The sequence below is a fragment of the Nannospalax galili genome, unplaced genomic scaffold (genome assembly GCF_000622305.1).
Source record: "Nannospalax galili isolate Female #2095 unplaced genomic scaffold, S.galili_v1.0 scaffold311, whole genome shotgun sequence".
Classification (NCBI taxonomy): domain Eukaryota; kingdom Metazoa; phylum Chordata; class Mammalia; order Rodentia; family Spalacidae; genus Nannospalax; species Nannospalax galili.
In genome coordinates this window covers 3226066-3241325 of record NW_008330298.1, presented here as the reverse complement: position 1 = coordinate 3241325, position 15260 = coordinate 3226066, and the positions used below count along the sequence as shown (strand labels likewise).

Sequence of the window (15260 nt, the reverse complement as noted above, 5' to 3'; positions counted from 1 at the left end):
AGAATGTTATTTCTACCAGTCTGGTACTTTTAATTACCATGTGCTATGTAGATAAAACTTGGGCAAAAACCAAACATTCTCAGATAAGCCTTGATTAGACATATATTTTGTTCCTTAAACTAGTTAACTAAACTATGACCTTAGAAATTTTAAGATTATGTGTATATTTTTTGTCCAATCCTTTATATATCATAGCAAAATAGGTGTGCAATTTTTAAGTATTTTAAAAACACAGAGTGCAGTCAGGCTTAATACTCCCAGCATTTAGGAGGCAGAGGCAGGAAGATCACTACAAGTTTGGGGTCAGCCTGGTTTGCATGGACAGTTCTAGGTCAGTGATGAAACTAGTTAACTAAACTATGACCTTAGAAATTTTAAGATTATGTGTATATTTTTTGTCCAATCCTTTATATATCATAGCAAAATAGGTGTGCAATTTTTAAGTATTTTAAAAACACAGAGTGCAGTCAGGCTTAATACTCCCAGCATTTAGGAGGCAGAGGCAGGAAGATCACTACAAGTTTGGGGTCAGCCTGGTTTGCATGGACAGTTCTAGGTCAGTGATGATTCCATAATGAGACCCTGACTCAAAATAAAAAGATAACAAAATAAAAACAGAGTGACAGAACTATCAGTCTCTTTCTTAAAAACAATTAAAGGGGGCTGGAGAGATGAGTGAGTGGTTACAAGCAGTTGCTGCTCTGGCAGACAACCAGGTTTGGTTCTCATCACCCTCATCTGGTGGTTCACAATTGCCTGCAACCTCAGTTCCAGGGGATCTGACTCCCTCTTCTGGTCTCTATGGGCATTGCACACATGTATTGCACACACAAACAGGCATACACACAAGTACATATATAAAAATAAATAATAATTTAAAACTATTAAATGGTCTCCTTCTCCTGGAATTAAGTCCATCCTCATTAGGTTCCCCTACCTTCCTTTGTTTGTTGCCAAATCCTTTCTGACTTCCAGGCCTCTGCATTTCACTATTCTGTCTTTTCACCAGCTCTTTGCATGGCTGACTCACCCTCCCAAATCACATCTCAAATGTCACCTCTTCCAAGAAGAGATGCCTAATCACACTAGTCATGCAACAACCTTCCTCAGCTACTTAGTTTAGATCTTTTTCATTTATCATAGCCTGTGTAACATGGTGTTCTATACCAGTTTACTTATTTATTGAGCCTCTTTCCCACTAGAATGGAAACTCCAGGAGGACGGAGATTGTGTCCATCCTGGCCTATCCCTAACATCTAGCATAGTATCTGGCACTAAATAAGTATTGATCAAATAAATGTAGGAAGAGCCAGGGGTGCATCTCAGTGGTACAGGATAGGCCCTGGAGGAGAAGGAGGTGAGAATAATGCAAGAGGAGGAGGAATGAGGAGGACAAAAGAGGAAGAGGAGGAGAGGAGGAGTGGGGGGAAGAAGAAAAGAAGAATGATACTCCAGTTTGGGTGGGCAATATAAGAAAAATTTATTGCTGTTCTAAATATTAAAAACAAAGGAACCCTACATTACTTTAGGTACTGCCGGTGCAGACTTTCTCAATTCCCAATACAATCAAAACAACTTTCTATATGTAATTCATCCACTCCTTCAATAAGAATTTACTAAATAGCTAATGGAGTCTCTAATCATCACAAAAACTCTATTATGGAGCAACTATTATTATCATCTCCATTTTACACATAGGAAACCTGAGTATGGATGTGGCACAGCCCAGAATACTCACCTAGTAAGCTACCATATGCTACACATTGTGCTAGGCTTATGGGACTTACCAAGAACCAATGAGGATGGTCTTTGCCCTCTGTGGCAGAAAGAATGAACTGGAGATTTAGTAGCACTCTATGATAATGAATGTCTGAGAAGAGGGCAGTAGAAGCACAATGTAGGCAGCAAAGTGTATACAGTTTCTCTACAGGAACTCCTGGATCCTTCATTACTTGCAGTGGAGAGGGAGTCACAGAGTTGATAACAAGAACCTTTACAAAAAATGCCTGGAGAGATAGCTCAATGGTTAAGAACACTTGCTGCTCTTCCAAAGGACCTGAATTCAGTTCACAGAACCCAAGTCAGGCAGCTCCCAACCTACTGTAACTCCAGTTCCAGGGAATCCAGTGCTTCTGCCATTCACACTCACATGCATGTTCTCACACTTTAAAAAAAAATGGATCATTTAAAAATATGGACACTTACAAAAGCCACTGACATGTAAGTTCCATGGAGAGATTATTTTTAAATTAGAAATAATCTTTGATTTTTATTTTTTTACATAAGCAGTAAAGGTTCATTATAGAATGTTTAAGAGACCAGTTGTGGTGGCACATACCTGTAACCTCGGCAGTTGAGAGATGGAGGCAGGAGAATCACGATCCCAAGGTCATTCCGTTAGAGTACTGTATTTCAAGCCAGTCAGGGTTACAAGAGACTACGTGAAAAAAGGAAAGGGAGAGGGAAAGAAGGGATGAGAGGAAAGGAGAGGAGAGGGAAGGGGAGGGGAGGGGATGGAGGGAAGGGTAATAAATAGAGGAGAGCAGGAAGGAAATTAGTAAATAAAAATAAGTCAGAGGAAACACTGTATTCCTGGTACCAGAAAACATTTTTATTAACAGTTTACTGTACACCATTCCAGTCTTTTTCTAAGTCTATATACAACACATATGCATTCGTTGTCAAAATGAGATATTGGGCATGAAATTTTTGCAGCTGCTTCTCAGTTAGTGACCTGTGCCATTCCTTGTAAGTTTCCATTTCATCGAATACACATCCGTATTGAGATAGTCCTAGTTCCTCCAAAAACATCCCACCAAGTTCGTTTCTTCAAATCTAGATCCAATCTTGAGCTACATGTTCCATCTTACATAATCTTACTCACATTTAGATTGCCATGGTTTTTTGAGGACAGGAATTCTGTTTCTTGCTATAACCCCAATGTCTTTAAAATCTCATGGTATATAATAGTAACACAATAAATATTTGTGTAAATTGATTAAAAGCTCAGGGGATTGTGGATTCATCCTAGAGTTCATTGCATTGATTCAGCACCTCAACTTTATAAGTAATGAAAACAAAAACCAGAGAAGTGACTTAAGGCAGCTCAGCAGTCACACTGCCGCTTTTAGCCCTCTCTACACTGTATGCAGCAGGAGTCAAGGAAGCTTCCTATGAAAGCCAGGCAGGATTTGAGCAAAAGGTAAAAGTATCAGTGTAACATAGGTATTCATACAATAAGGAAAAAGAATTCCACAAATTTTTAATTAAATTCCAAATATATTAATTCACTATAAGGTTTCTGAATATAGGAGGATTACCAAACTAATTAATGCAAGAGACTAATATTTTGCACTGAGGTTGAAAACTGCTGTTCCCTATTAGCAAAATGACTGTAAAATAATTACTGGAAAAAAAAACCATTCTTGAGGCTGACAACAGTTTACATTTTGTTAATCCTTGAATTATACCATACTGCTTTTCTATGATAGTGGTTTGGCTTTGAAAGCTTGCCTGAGTGTTGGGGTGTGGTGGTGCATGCCTTTAATCCCAGCACTCAGGAGGCAGAGGCCGGTGGTTCTCTGAGTTCAAGGCCAGCCTGGTCTACATAGTGAGTTCCAGGCCCGCTGGGGCTACAGGGAGAACCTGTCTCAAAATAAAAGACCAAAAAAAAAAAAATACTTGATACCTAGCTGCTACATATGTCACATTTCCACCGGCAGACTGCATGTGACAGTGGACTTAAAAATTAATCACGTTAATATAGAATGCAGTTTTGCAATCTAGAAATCAGTGCATGAGAAAATGGAGATTAGCCCATGTCAGGGCTCAATTTTGTTCTGTCTCAAATAGAAATATGCTACTGAAATATTAAAAAGTTAAATATCCAAAGAGTTAGAATAGAAAATGATTTCTTCTGAGCACAGAAAATAGGGAAGGAATTAAGAGATTCTCTTTTTTTAAAAAAATATTTTATTCTATTTGTTTTTTAATTTATTGTTTTTATGTGTATACATGTATTGCCTGCATGTAGGTAAGTGCACCCATGTCATGCAATGCCTGCAGAGGACAGACGGAGGACAGACGAGACTGTCGGATCCCCTGGAACTGGAGTTATGGACAGTTGTTAGCTGCCATGTGGGTGCTGGGATTCAAACTTGGGTCTTCTGCAAGAAAAGTGTTCTTATCCACTGAGCCATCTCTCCAGCCCCTCTTATTTTTACCTGCATGTAGGTAAGTGCACCCATGTCATGCAATGCCTGCAGAGGACAGACGGAGGACAGACGAGACTGTCGGATCCCCTGGAACTGGAGTTATGGACAGTTGTTAGCTGCCATGTGGGTGCTGGGATTCAAACTTGGGTCTTCTGCAAGAAAAGTGTTCTTATCCACTGAGCCATCTCTCCAGCCCCTCTTATTTTTATGTGTATGAGTGTATTACCTACCTGTGTGTAAGTACACCCATGTTGTGCAATACCTACGGAGGTCAGAAGAGGGCATTGGATTCCCTGGAATAGGAGTTATGGACGGTTGTTATTCACCATGTGGGTCCTCTGCAAAAGCAGTCAATGCTCTTAAGTATTGAGCTATCCCTCCAGCCCCAGAGAGCCCCTCTTATTTTTATGTGTATGAGTGTATTACCTACCTGTGTGTAAGTACACCCATGTTGTGCAATACCTACGGAGGTCAGAAGAGGGCATTGGATTCCCTGGAATAGGAGTTATGGACGGTTGTTATTCACCATGTGGGTCCTCTGCCAAAGCAGTCAATGTTCTTAAGTATTGAGCTATCCCTCCAGCCCCAGAGATTCTCTTTTGTAAATTGAATGTATTTAATTAAACCCATCACAAAGTAATGGCAGTTTCATACACATATGTAATTATACTTTATCTTGATTGGTCTCCCTCCTCACTGTCCTCCCTCCTCCCCCTTATCACTCTCTTTTGGGACCCTCCTTTCTACTTTCCTGTCACATGTATTCCGTTACCCTCTTTCTGCCCCTACAAACTCCCTTAAGGATCTCTTTCTGCTGTTTCATGGTCCCCTATCTTCTTTGATCTTACATGAATGCAAATACACACACACTTAAATTTAGATTCTGGATATGAGAAAATATGCAGCATTCGTCTGAGTCTGGCTTATTTTATTTATGCTATGACAGGTATGTGGACATCAGATGACAACTTGTGAGAGTCAATTCTTTCCTACCATAGGTGAGCCAGGAATTAAACTCAGTACATTAGGTTTGGCAGCAAGTGTCTTTACCAGCTGAGCCATATTGCCAGCTTGACTTCATTTCTATGTCTGAATAAAATTCCATTCTCTATGTGCCCTAAATTTTAAAACTTTTTACATTGAATTTTATCTATGTGTGTGTGTGTGTGTGTGTGTGTGTGTGTGTGTGTGCATACACACACACACGTGGCAGAGTACATGTACGGAGGTCAGAGGATAACTTGGAGGAGTCAGTTCTCTCCTTCCACCATATAGGTTCCAGGGAAGAAACTCAGATCATCAGGTTTGGTGGCAAGAGTCTTTACTTGCTGAGCCATCTTGTTGCCCCCTCCTGCCATTTTCTTTAACCATGCATCTGTTGATGGGCACCCAGGCTGATTCCATTTCCTGTCTATTGGGAATAGAGCTACAATGAACATGGAGGCTCAGGTACACATTGCTGGTGGGACTGTAAATTAGTGCAGACACTATGGAAGTCAGTGTAGAAGAAAACAAAACAAACTACCACAAGAAATTTGTTCAAATTAATCAAAAGGAAAATCTTTAGAAATATTTAATTTCAAAAACATGTTCAGCTGCACATGCAGCACTCTGTAGGCTGAGGCAGAAGGATCTCCAATTTTAGACCAGCCTGGGCTACAGAGTAAGACCCTGTCTCAAAAAAAGGGGGGTGGGGGTGGGCTGGAGAGATGGCTCAGCAGTTAAGAGCACTTGCTGTTCTTGAAGAGGACACAAGTTTGGTTCCGAGTAATCACATGGTGGCTAACAGCCGTCCTTTAAATGTGAAATAATTTTGATTAAAACAAATGAAAGAATTTGCCGTTGCCGAAAGTGGGTGCAGGAGGCTCTTGGAAGCAACCCATGGTCAACCTCTCCAGACCATGCTTCTCGGCATCCCACACCAACTTCATCCGGAGCGCTCCACAGCGTGGTCCATCGGAGCTGCAGCTGCCCCTGACGCCTCCAACCGGTCTTCGCCACCATGCCCAAGAATAAAGGTAAAGGAGGTAAAAACAGATGTAGAGGTAAGAATGAGAATGAATCTGAAAAGAGAGAGCTGGTGTTCAAGGAAGATGGGCAAGAATATGCTCAGGTAATCAAAATGTTGGGAAATGGAGGACTAGAAGCAATGTGTTTTGATGGTGTAAAGAGGTTATGCCATATTAGAGAGAAATTGAGAAAAAAATTTGGATAAATATCTCAGACAGCATAGTGGTTGGCCTCCGAGATTACCAGGATAACAAAGCTGACCTAATTCTAAAATACGATGCAGATGAAGCTAGAAGTCTTAAGGCATATGGCAAGTTTCCAAAACATGCTAAAATCAATGAAAATGATACATATGGTCCTGGAGATGATGAAATTCAGTTTGATGACACTGGAGATGATGGTGAGGGCATCGATATCTAAAGTGAACTCAACATTTTACATTCCAGTCTTTCTGAAGATTGTCCTACAAGTTTGGAATCTGGCCATAGACCACGAGGAAAGGTTTTCACTATCTTGATTGTAATTTGTTGAGGCAGATTTAAATTGCTAACTAAGGCCACTTCTTTCAAAACTAATGTGCTGAACTATCTTAAGTGACACGTTATGCCCACTTTGTTCTTTTGATGTAATGGAATTCAGGGAGGAAAAAAATGCTTATGCCTTTCCTACTTTGACCACTTCCAGTAAGTAAATGGATGTTTTGAATAAACCATTTGCCTTGTACAACCTATAAAAAACAATTGGGCCCTGTTTACATCGCTGTTGACTGTACTGTATTTGTGTGTATTCCACTTACCCAGAGATTTTGATACAAATGAAGGAGGCAAAATCTGTTATTACTGTTTTATTGGGTTTTTTTTTATTATTATTTTTGGATTTTGAGTCAGAGTCTCACTTTGTTTCTGAAGCGAGCTTGGAAGTCACTGTAGTCCTGATGGACCTCAGACTCACCCTAATCCTCCTTTCTCAGCCTCCCGAGTGCTGGGGTTGTAGGCATGTACCACCACACCCACAGCCAGCAGAAATCTGTGTTTAAAAGCAAAAATAGTCTTACTTTCGAATTTAAGTACCATGGATGTTTTTGTACTAATTTTGATATTGTGTGAGTTCTTTTCATGATCTTATTTTGCCACCCTAAAAAAGCATTTCCAGAATGTTTTTAGAACTTGGGTTTTTAATGCCAATTTGAACTAAGGATGGTAGCTGCGAAAATTGAACACTAGGTGGCGCTCAATTGTCTTAACATTGGAAATATTAATTGTTGGGATGATTTCTTTTCTCAACTAATGCGCATAAGAAATTTCCAAAACAAGGAAAAAATTGTTTTACTCTTTTGTGTGTAGAATATTTTTACAGACCAGAAAGATTGTTGAAAGTGTTATTTTATTTTCAGACATGTTGTTCACATAAACTATAATTTTGAGTGCTTTATAAACACATCAAATACAGATAACATTTAAATTCATAACAAACTTTATAAATTAATGCTTTTTAAGGCTGTCCATAAACTGAGGAAAACAGAGAGAGTAACCAACGCAATGAGCTTGGTATCCTGGCATGGCCTTTAATCCTGCACTTGGGAGGTCCATGCAGGAGGATCTGGAATTCAAAGTCTGCCTCAGCTACTTAGGAAGTTCTAGGCCAGCCTCAGCTACATGAGACCCTGTCTCAAAAACAAATGAAAAAAAATTAAGGAAAAGATGTTTTCTAATTTCTGAATGGAAGAGCTACAGCTGGAAAAAAATGTTGCAGAGACATTATAGTCTAACTTTGTATTAAAGATGAACTTTACTATGCGGATAGTTTGGGGGTCCAATTTTATTTGCATTGGGAATTTAGATTCACTCTTATTTAGGAATTACCAATTCAGTTAGAGCTAGGCTAGTCAGAATTCACTAGCCCACACTGAGATCATACACATTTTAAACAACAAAGCCATCATTTAGCTTGTGGACCTTGTGTTCTGCTGGAGTCCAGAGAACTAGTAATTGATGAAATTACAAAAAGAACGACTGTTCACATGGCTTCCAACAACACATAGATCTCTGTAATCTCTTTAACTGTGACTTCATTTCCTAAGTGTGCATACTTTGAACTCAAAGTCTGAGGTACTATAAAAAATAGAAAAGAACGCCTCACTGTGGTTCATATTTCTTATTCTGTGAAGTTTCTTAGTACATATCTAGGTAGAATGCATCTAAGAACAGGGCTGAAGCTAGCCCTGAGGAGTTTGCTTAACAGTCTTCCTCAATAATCTCAAGGTATTTAGACCTCTATACCTTAAAAGTATTCTGCTAGCTGGGTGTGGTGGCCTTCACACCTGTAATCCCAGCACAGGAGGATTTGCTCTTTAAGGCCAACCTGGCCACGTAGTTCAGGCCAGCCAGGGCTATATAGTCAGACCCTGTCTCAGAAAAAAACCAACAACAAAAAAAGTATTTTGCTAAATTTTCAGTGAATATAGATACACATTATTTTATCAGAAGTGTTTAAACTCTGCACAGGTGATACGGTTCCTGCTAGGAATAATAGAGCTCAAATATTTTCCACTTAGTTCTTAAAACAAACAGAAGGGTTTTTTTTAAATTATTGTCCATCCATGTCACTTTTGGTGGTTTTAATTTCTCATGCCTAAATAGTAGCACAGCAGTCTATTGCTATTGTATCCTGGACGATCTGGAATTATAATAATTAAAAGTAGTTGAGTATAGTTGTCACTCATATTCAGATGTTCCATGGAAGAATTCTTTTCATATTTGATGTGGGGATTGTATAATTTCATTGATTGTTTATATTTCAAATAAGGAATGGACGTGGTCTCAAAAAAAACAGTTCATTTTTTCTTTTTTGTTTGACTCCCATAATACAGTGCTAAAAGGTCTCCTTCATACTTTCCTCCATGTGTCCTGCCCAAGCTAAATTAAGTATCTCTCTGGCTCCTCAAAGCACCCTGATCAGCTCCACCACAGCACTTGCCATACAACTCTCATTGTTTCTGTCCCACCACAGCTGAAAAATGAATGTTCAAATAAAAACTTGAAGAATTGTAGTGCTACGTGACTGAACCTTGAAAACACCGTGGCAAGTGATAGAAGCCTGTGACAAAAGACCACATATGGTATTAGTTCATTCGTATGAAATAGCCAGAAAAATCACCTATATAGAGACAGAAGACAGATAAGTAGTTCCTCGAGACAAGGGAAGAGGGGAGAATAAGTGCAAATAAGCTTAAGGGAATTTCGGGGGGTGGGGTGATAAAACTGTTCTAAAACCAGATTGTGCTGGTATTTGCACAACTCCTTAAGTTTACTAAAAATAACTGTATATATAAAATGAGTGAATTTTATAGTGTGCTGTAAAGCATAATGCTGGGAAAATCTCTGGAGTATATTCTCATTTGTCCGTCCGTGTCCCCATCCACGTCATGTGTGTGTGTGTGTGTGTCCTGGCCATGTTGACTACCTCTACGAAGAACTGTGGTGAAATCAGTTTCTGAGGCAGTTTTGTCAGGTGACACTTGGAAGTTGGGCTAACAAAAACAGCAAAGTTAGCATGTTTTTCTATGAAATGGTACAATGCCATGAGGTGTATAATTTAGGTGGGCTTTTTCCCCCCTTTGGTGTGTCCCAGAGTGTGGTTTGAATGATGTTTGTGCCTGCCCAAAACCCCCATTCAGGCAATCACTCAGGTAATTGGAACTCAAGCTCTGTTCTGAAGCAGGTGGCTTGTTTAATTATGGCATGTCGGTGGAAATGGTGAGAAGCAAACACTGCTAATCAGGCAAGAGCAACAAAGCACCTACTACTACCCTACACCCACTCCCTAGGAGTCCTCTAAAAGAAAGCACCAAAAGATGGAAGGCGCAGCTCTCTGACCTGGGGAAAGGCTCAAAGTCAGTTTCTCCTGTCTTGTGGGAAGGGTAAAAGCTGCCACAAAGTCAAAGTGAGGTGTCGCCTCCTGAATTTTCTGATGCTCTGAAACTCACGCGGTCACTACCGCCCCCCTCCACCCCCAACTTCAGCTGCTCTCTCGCCGCTGCTGTCTCACCCTCTGGCTGCTACGGAGATAAAGACCTATCAGGGAGGAAGAAAGCAGCCTGAGCCAGCCAGTGCATCTCCACTCTCATCACACTTCTCCAGTGCTCTCAATCTGCACAATCCTCGGTCAGATGCACTGTCACGTGGTCACCTCCCAGACAAGTTTAACTAATCCTAGCCCAGCCTACCCGAGTCCAAGTCAGTGAGCCTTCCTGAGTACAACAGAACCTAGCCCAGCATAGTGAACCCAGCTGAGCATAACCCAACCCCCAGTCCCAGAAGACCCTAGCAGAACCCAGCCTAGTCTTGATAAACCCAATGAAGGTTTGCCAAGCCTAGCCGAACCCAGCCAAATCCCAGTTGAGAACAGCTGAACCCAGCAAAGTCCCAGTGATTAACGTCCAAATCCCAGCAGAGCCTAGCCAAACCCAGCCGAGTCCAGCCCAGCATAGCTTAACCTGTCTGGGTTAAACCAATTTCAGCCGATTCCCGGCCAAACGGTCAGTGAACTCAGCTGAGTCCGAGTCCAACTGAATACAGCCGATCTTAGCCGAGTCTGACCAGATTCAGCCAAATCTAGCCCGTCCCAGCCGAATCTAGCTGCTCAGTCAGGTCCTAGTCGACCTATCCGAACTCAGCTGAGTCCTAGCAGAACCTAACCGAACTCACCGGACTCCGAGGCTAGCAAACATAGGCAAATCCAACCGAGTCTAACCAAGTTCAGTGGAACATAGCCGAACCCAACAGAGTCCAGACGAACATATCTCAACTCCGACGAGTCTGAGTCCAGCCAAGAATAGCCAAACCCAGATGAATCGAGCTGATCACAGCAGAACCCAACCGAATCCAGCCAAGCATAGCCGAAAGCAGCTTAGACCAACGGACTATAGCCGAACCCAGTCGAACTTATTTGAACTCGGCTAAGTCAGAATTTAAACTAGCAAAGCAGAACCAGAACTCAGCCCAGTCCCAGCCGAGTACAGCAGAAGCAGCAGAAACCAACAGGGCATTGCCGAAGCCAGCTGAATCCAACAGAGTTCAGCAGAACAGAGCAGAGCCCTGTCGGGACCAGCGTAGGGTAACCGAACCTCCGCTGAGTCCCAGCCGAACCTATCCGAACTCTGTGCTGCAAGTAAAGCCGAATCTAGCCGAGTCTAACCGAGTAGCCGAGCATAGGGGAACCCAGCTGAGTTAGGCATTGCCAAAGCTAGCCGAGTCAAACCGAGCTTAGCCGAGCATAAACCGTGCATAGCCGAACCCAGCTGAGACGGAGTCCAGGCAGCCGAACCAAATCGTTTTCAGCCAAATTTAGTGAGGAACTAACCGAGTATCATTCGAGATTAGCCGAATATAGCCGAACACATCCGAATCCCAACCGAACCTATCCGAACTCAGCCAAGTCCGACCCTAGCGAGCAAACGCAGCTGAGCATAGCAGAACCCAGCGAGTCCAGCCTTCATAGCCGAGTTCAGTTTAGTCGAGTCCCAGCCGAGTCAAGCCAAATATGCTGAACCCAGCCTGTACCAACGGAGTGTAGCCGAAGACAACCAAGTCCAGAATAGCCCAACCGAGCATAGCTGGACGCAGCCGAGTCCCAACGTATTCTATCCGAACTCAGCCAGGCTCGAAAGATCCAAGAACAGGAGAGCCCTGCCTACACCAACTGAGTGTAGCCGAACTCAGCCAATTCTAGACGATTCTAGCCGAAATCAGCCGAAACTATCAGCCAAGCTGCACATAGCCAAACTGTTAACTCAGCCAATTCTAGACGATTCTAGCCGAAATCAGCCGAAACTATCAGCCGAGCTGCACATAGCCAAACTGAACTCAGCTGCGTTCCAGCCGAGTTTAGCCGAGCACAGCCGAATCCTGCCGAGTCTAGCCAAGCATAACCGAATCTAACCGAGTCCCAATCGAGAACACTGGAGCATAGCCGAACCGAGTTCAGCCGAGTATAGCAGAACCCAACCAAACCTATGCGAACTCAACAAAGTCTCAGTCCAGCCGGCATGGCCAAACCCAGCAGAGCATAGCCAATTCCCATTCAACTAGCTGACCATAGCAGATCTCAGTCGAAAATATCTGAACTTAGTGAAGTAAAACCGAACCCAGCCGAATCCAACCGAGTTCAGCTGAATCCAACAGAGTTCAGCCGAGTATACGTGAACCAAGCCAAACCTATCCAAACGCAGTCGAATCCGAGTTCAGCTGAGTATAGCTGAACGCAGCCGATTCTACCGATCCCGATCCCGAGCCCAACGAGTTCGGCCGAGCACAGCCAAACCCAGCCGAACCTAGCCGAACTGGGCCAAGTCCGGGTGCAACCTAGCATAGCCGATCCCAGCTGAGTCCCAGGCGAACCTAGCCGAATCTAGCCGAATTCACCCGAGTTCAACCGAGTTCAACCAAGTTCAGCCGAGTTTATCTGAACATAGCCGAACTCAGCCAAATCCCACAGAGCATAGCAGAATCCCTTCCGAGTTCGAGCTGAACCTATCTGAGTCCGAGTCCAGCCCAGACCAGTCGAACACAGCCGAACTCAACTGACTCCAACCAAGTTCAGGGGAGCATAGCCGAGTCCCAGACAAGTTCAGCTGAACCCAGTCAAGTTCCAAGTCTAGTCTAGCTGAGCATAGCCGAACCCAAGTAAGTGCAACTGAGTTCACTCAAGCCAAATCCAGCCAAGCCCAGCGAGCCAGCATAGCCGCGTCAAACCGAATTCAACCAAACCTAGTCGAGTCCTAGTCCATCATACCGAACTTAGCCGAGTCCCACTGCAGCCGAGCAGAGCCTAACCCAGCCGAGTGTCAACCGAAACTGTCTGAATTTAGTCGAATGAGTCCAGCCTAGTTCCAGCTGAGTGTAGCCGTACCCTGCTGAGTCCCAGCCGAGTGCAGCCGATCCCAGACAAGTCTGAGCGATTAGAGGGGAACCCAGCCAAGTCCCATTTCAGGCCAGCGTAGAATAGCCGAACCAGCAGAGTCCCATTCGAAATCAGCCGAGCGTAGCCGAACCCACCCGAGTCTCAACTAAACGTATCTGAACTCAGTCGAGTCTGAGTCCAGCCGAGCACAGCCAACCCAACCGAGTGCCACCCGAACCTATCAGAACTCAGAATCCGAGTCGAACTGAGTCTAGCTGAGGCCAGCCGAACATAGCCGAACCCAGCCGAGTACACCAGGCATAGCCGAGTCAAACCGAGTTCAGCCGAGTATAGCCGAGTCTCAGCCGAGTATAACCGAGTTCAGCCGAGCATAGCTGAACTCAGCCGAGTCCCATTTGTGACCAGCGGAGCACAACCGAACCCAGTAAGCTTCCATTTGAGACCAGCAAAGCATAGCGGAACCCAGCCGAATCTCAACCAAACCTATCTGAACTTAGTTGAAACCTATCTGAACTCGGTCGAGTCCAAGTAAAAACCGAGCGTAGCTGAAACCAACCCAACCCAACCCAACCGAGTCCATCCTGTACCAGTTGAGTCAAGCTGAACCTGGCTGAACCCAGCCGAGTCTCAAATGAACCTATCCAAACTCAATCTATTCTGAGTTCAGCCAAGCAGAGCCAAACTCTCAGAGTTAGCCCAGTTCAGCTGAACATAGCGGAACTCAGTGGAGTTCAGCGAAGCATAGTTGAATCCAGCCATGTCCGGTCGAGTCCCTTTGGAGACCAACTGATATAGCTGATTCCAACCGAGACTAACCGAGTTTAGCCGAACCGAACCAAATCCACATGACCCTAGCCCAGCCCAGCCGAGTCCAGCCGAACTCAGCCGAGTTCATCCTACTATAGCCGAGTGGAGCCGAGCATAACCGAACCCTGGAGAGTCCAACCGATTTCAGCTAAGCATAGGAACCCAGCCGAGTCCTGCTGAGCATAGCCGAGTCCAGCAGATTCCAGCCGAGTTCAGCCGAAAATAGTTGAACCAAGCTGGATCCAGACAAGCCTAGCCGAACCCAGCCAAGTGCCATTAGAGGCCAACCGAGCATAGTCTAGTGTAGCCGAGACTAATCGAGTCTCGAGGAATCCCGCCGAGTCCAGACGAGCCCTGCCGAACCTAGCTGAGTCTACCCGATCCTGGCGGAACCCCACTGAGTTCCAACTGAACTTATCCGAATTCCAACAGAGCATATCCTAACCCAGGCAAGTTCAACTGATTTCAGCTAAGCCTAGAGGAACCCAGCCAAGTCCGGGGGAAGTGTAACGGATTCCACCAGATTTCATCTGAGTTCAGCAGAGCATAACCGAACCCAGCCGAGTCCAACCTAGTGTAGCCAAACACAAAGGAAACCCGCGGAGTCCTAACCAAATCTAGCTGAACCCAGTCAAGTCTGGCTGTAGATGGCCTAGTATAGTGGAGCCCAACTGCATTCAGCAACCCGAGTCCAACTGAGTCTAGGCAAGCATAGCTGAACCTAGCCGAGTGTCATTTGGGATCAGCCTTTGGTGGAGCGGCGCCTGAACCCAGAGCAGTCCAGAGGAAGCCAGAGGGACTTTAAGGAGGCTAGTGAGACCCATAGGGGAACCCGGCTACATGGGCGTGGTGGCGCAAGTCTTTAATCCCAGCACTTTTGAAGCAGAGACTGGAGCATCTCTGGGAGTTTGAGGCCAGCCTGTTCTACATAGTGAGCTCCAGATCACCCAGGCCTACATAGTGAGACCTTGTCTCAATCAGTAAGTCAAATGTAGCCAAGCACAGCAGAGCTTTGACGATCCAAAATGAGTCCTGGCCCAACTGAAAACTACCGAGTCCACTTGAGTTCAATGGAATCCTATGGAGCCCAGCCCAGACCAGGGGAGCCTTCCTGAATCCAGTCTAGGCCCACCTGAGCTTAGCTGAATTCAGTGAAAACCAGTTGAGCCTGACCAGGCCTGAACCCCTTCCTGGGCATAAGGTGAATGACATGGTCTTAGCCTCTGCAACAGAAACAAGGGGCTGGAGAGATGGCTCTATGATTAGGAGCACTGGTTGCTCTTGCAGAGGACCTGTGTTCAGTTCCCA

The 15260-nt window shown here is 44.2% G+C and overlaps 1 pseudogene; it reads left to right on the top strand.

The window, feature by feature from the left end:
• The first annotated feature begins 6016 nt into the window (after positions 1 to 6016).
• LOC108491368 lies at positions 6017 to 7598 on the top strand (annotated as a pseudogene).
• The last annotated feature ends 7662 nt before the right edge of the window (positions 7599 to 15260 follow it).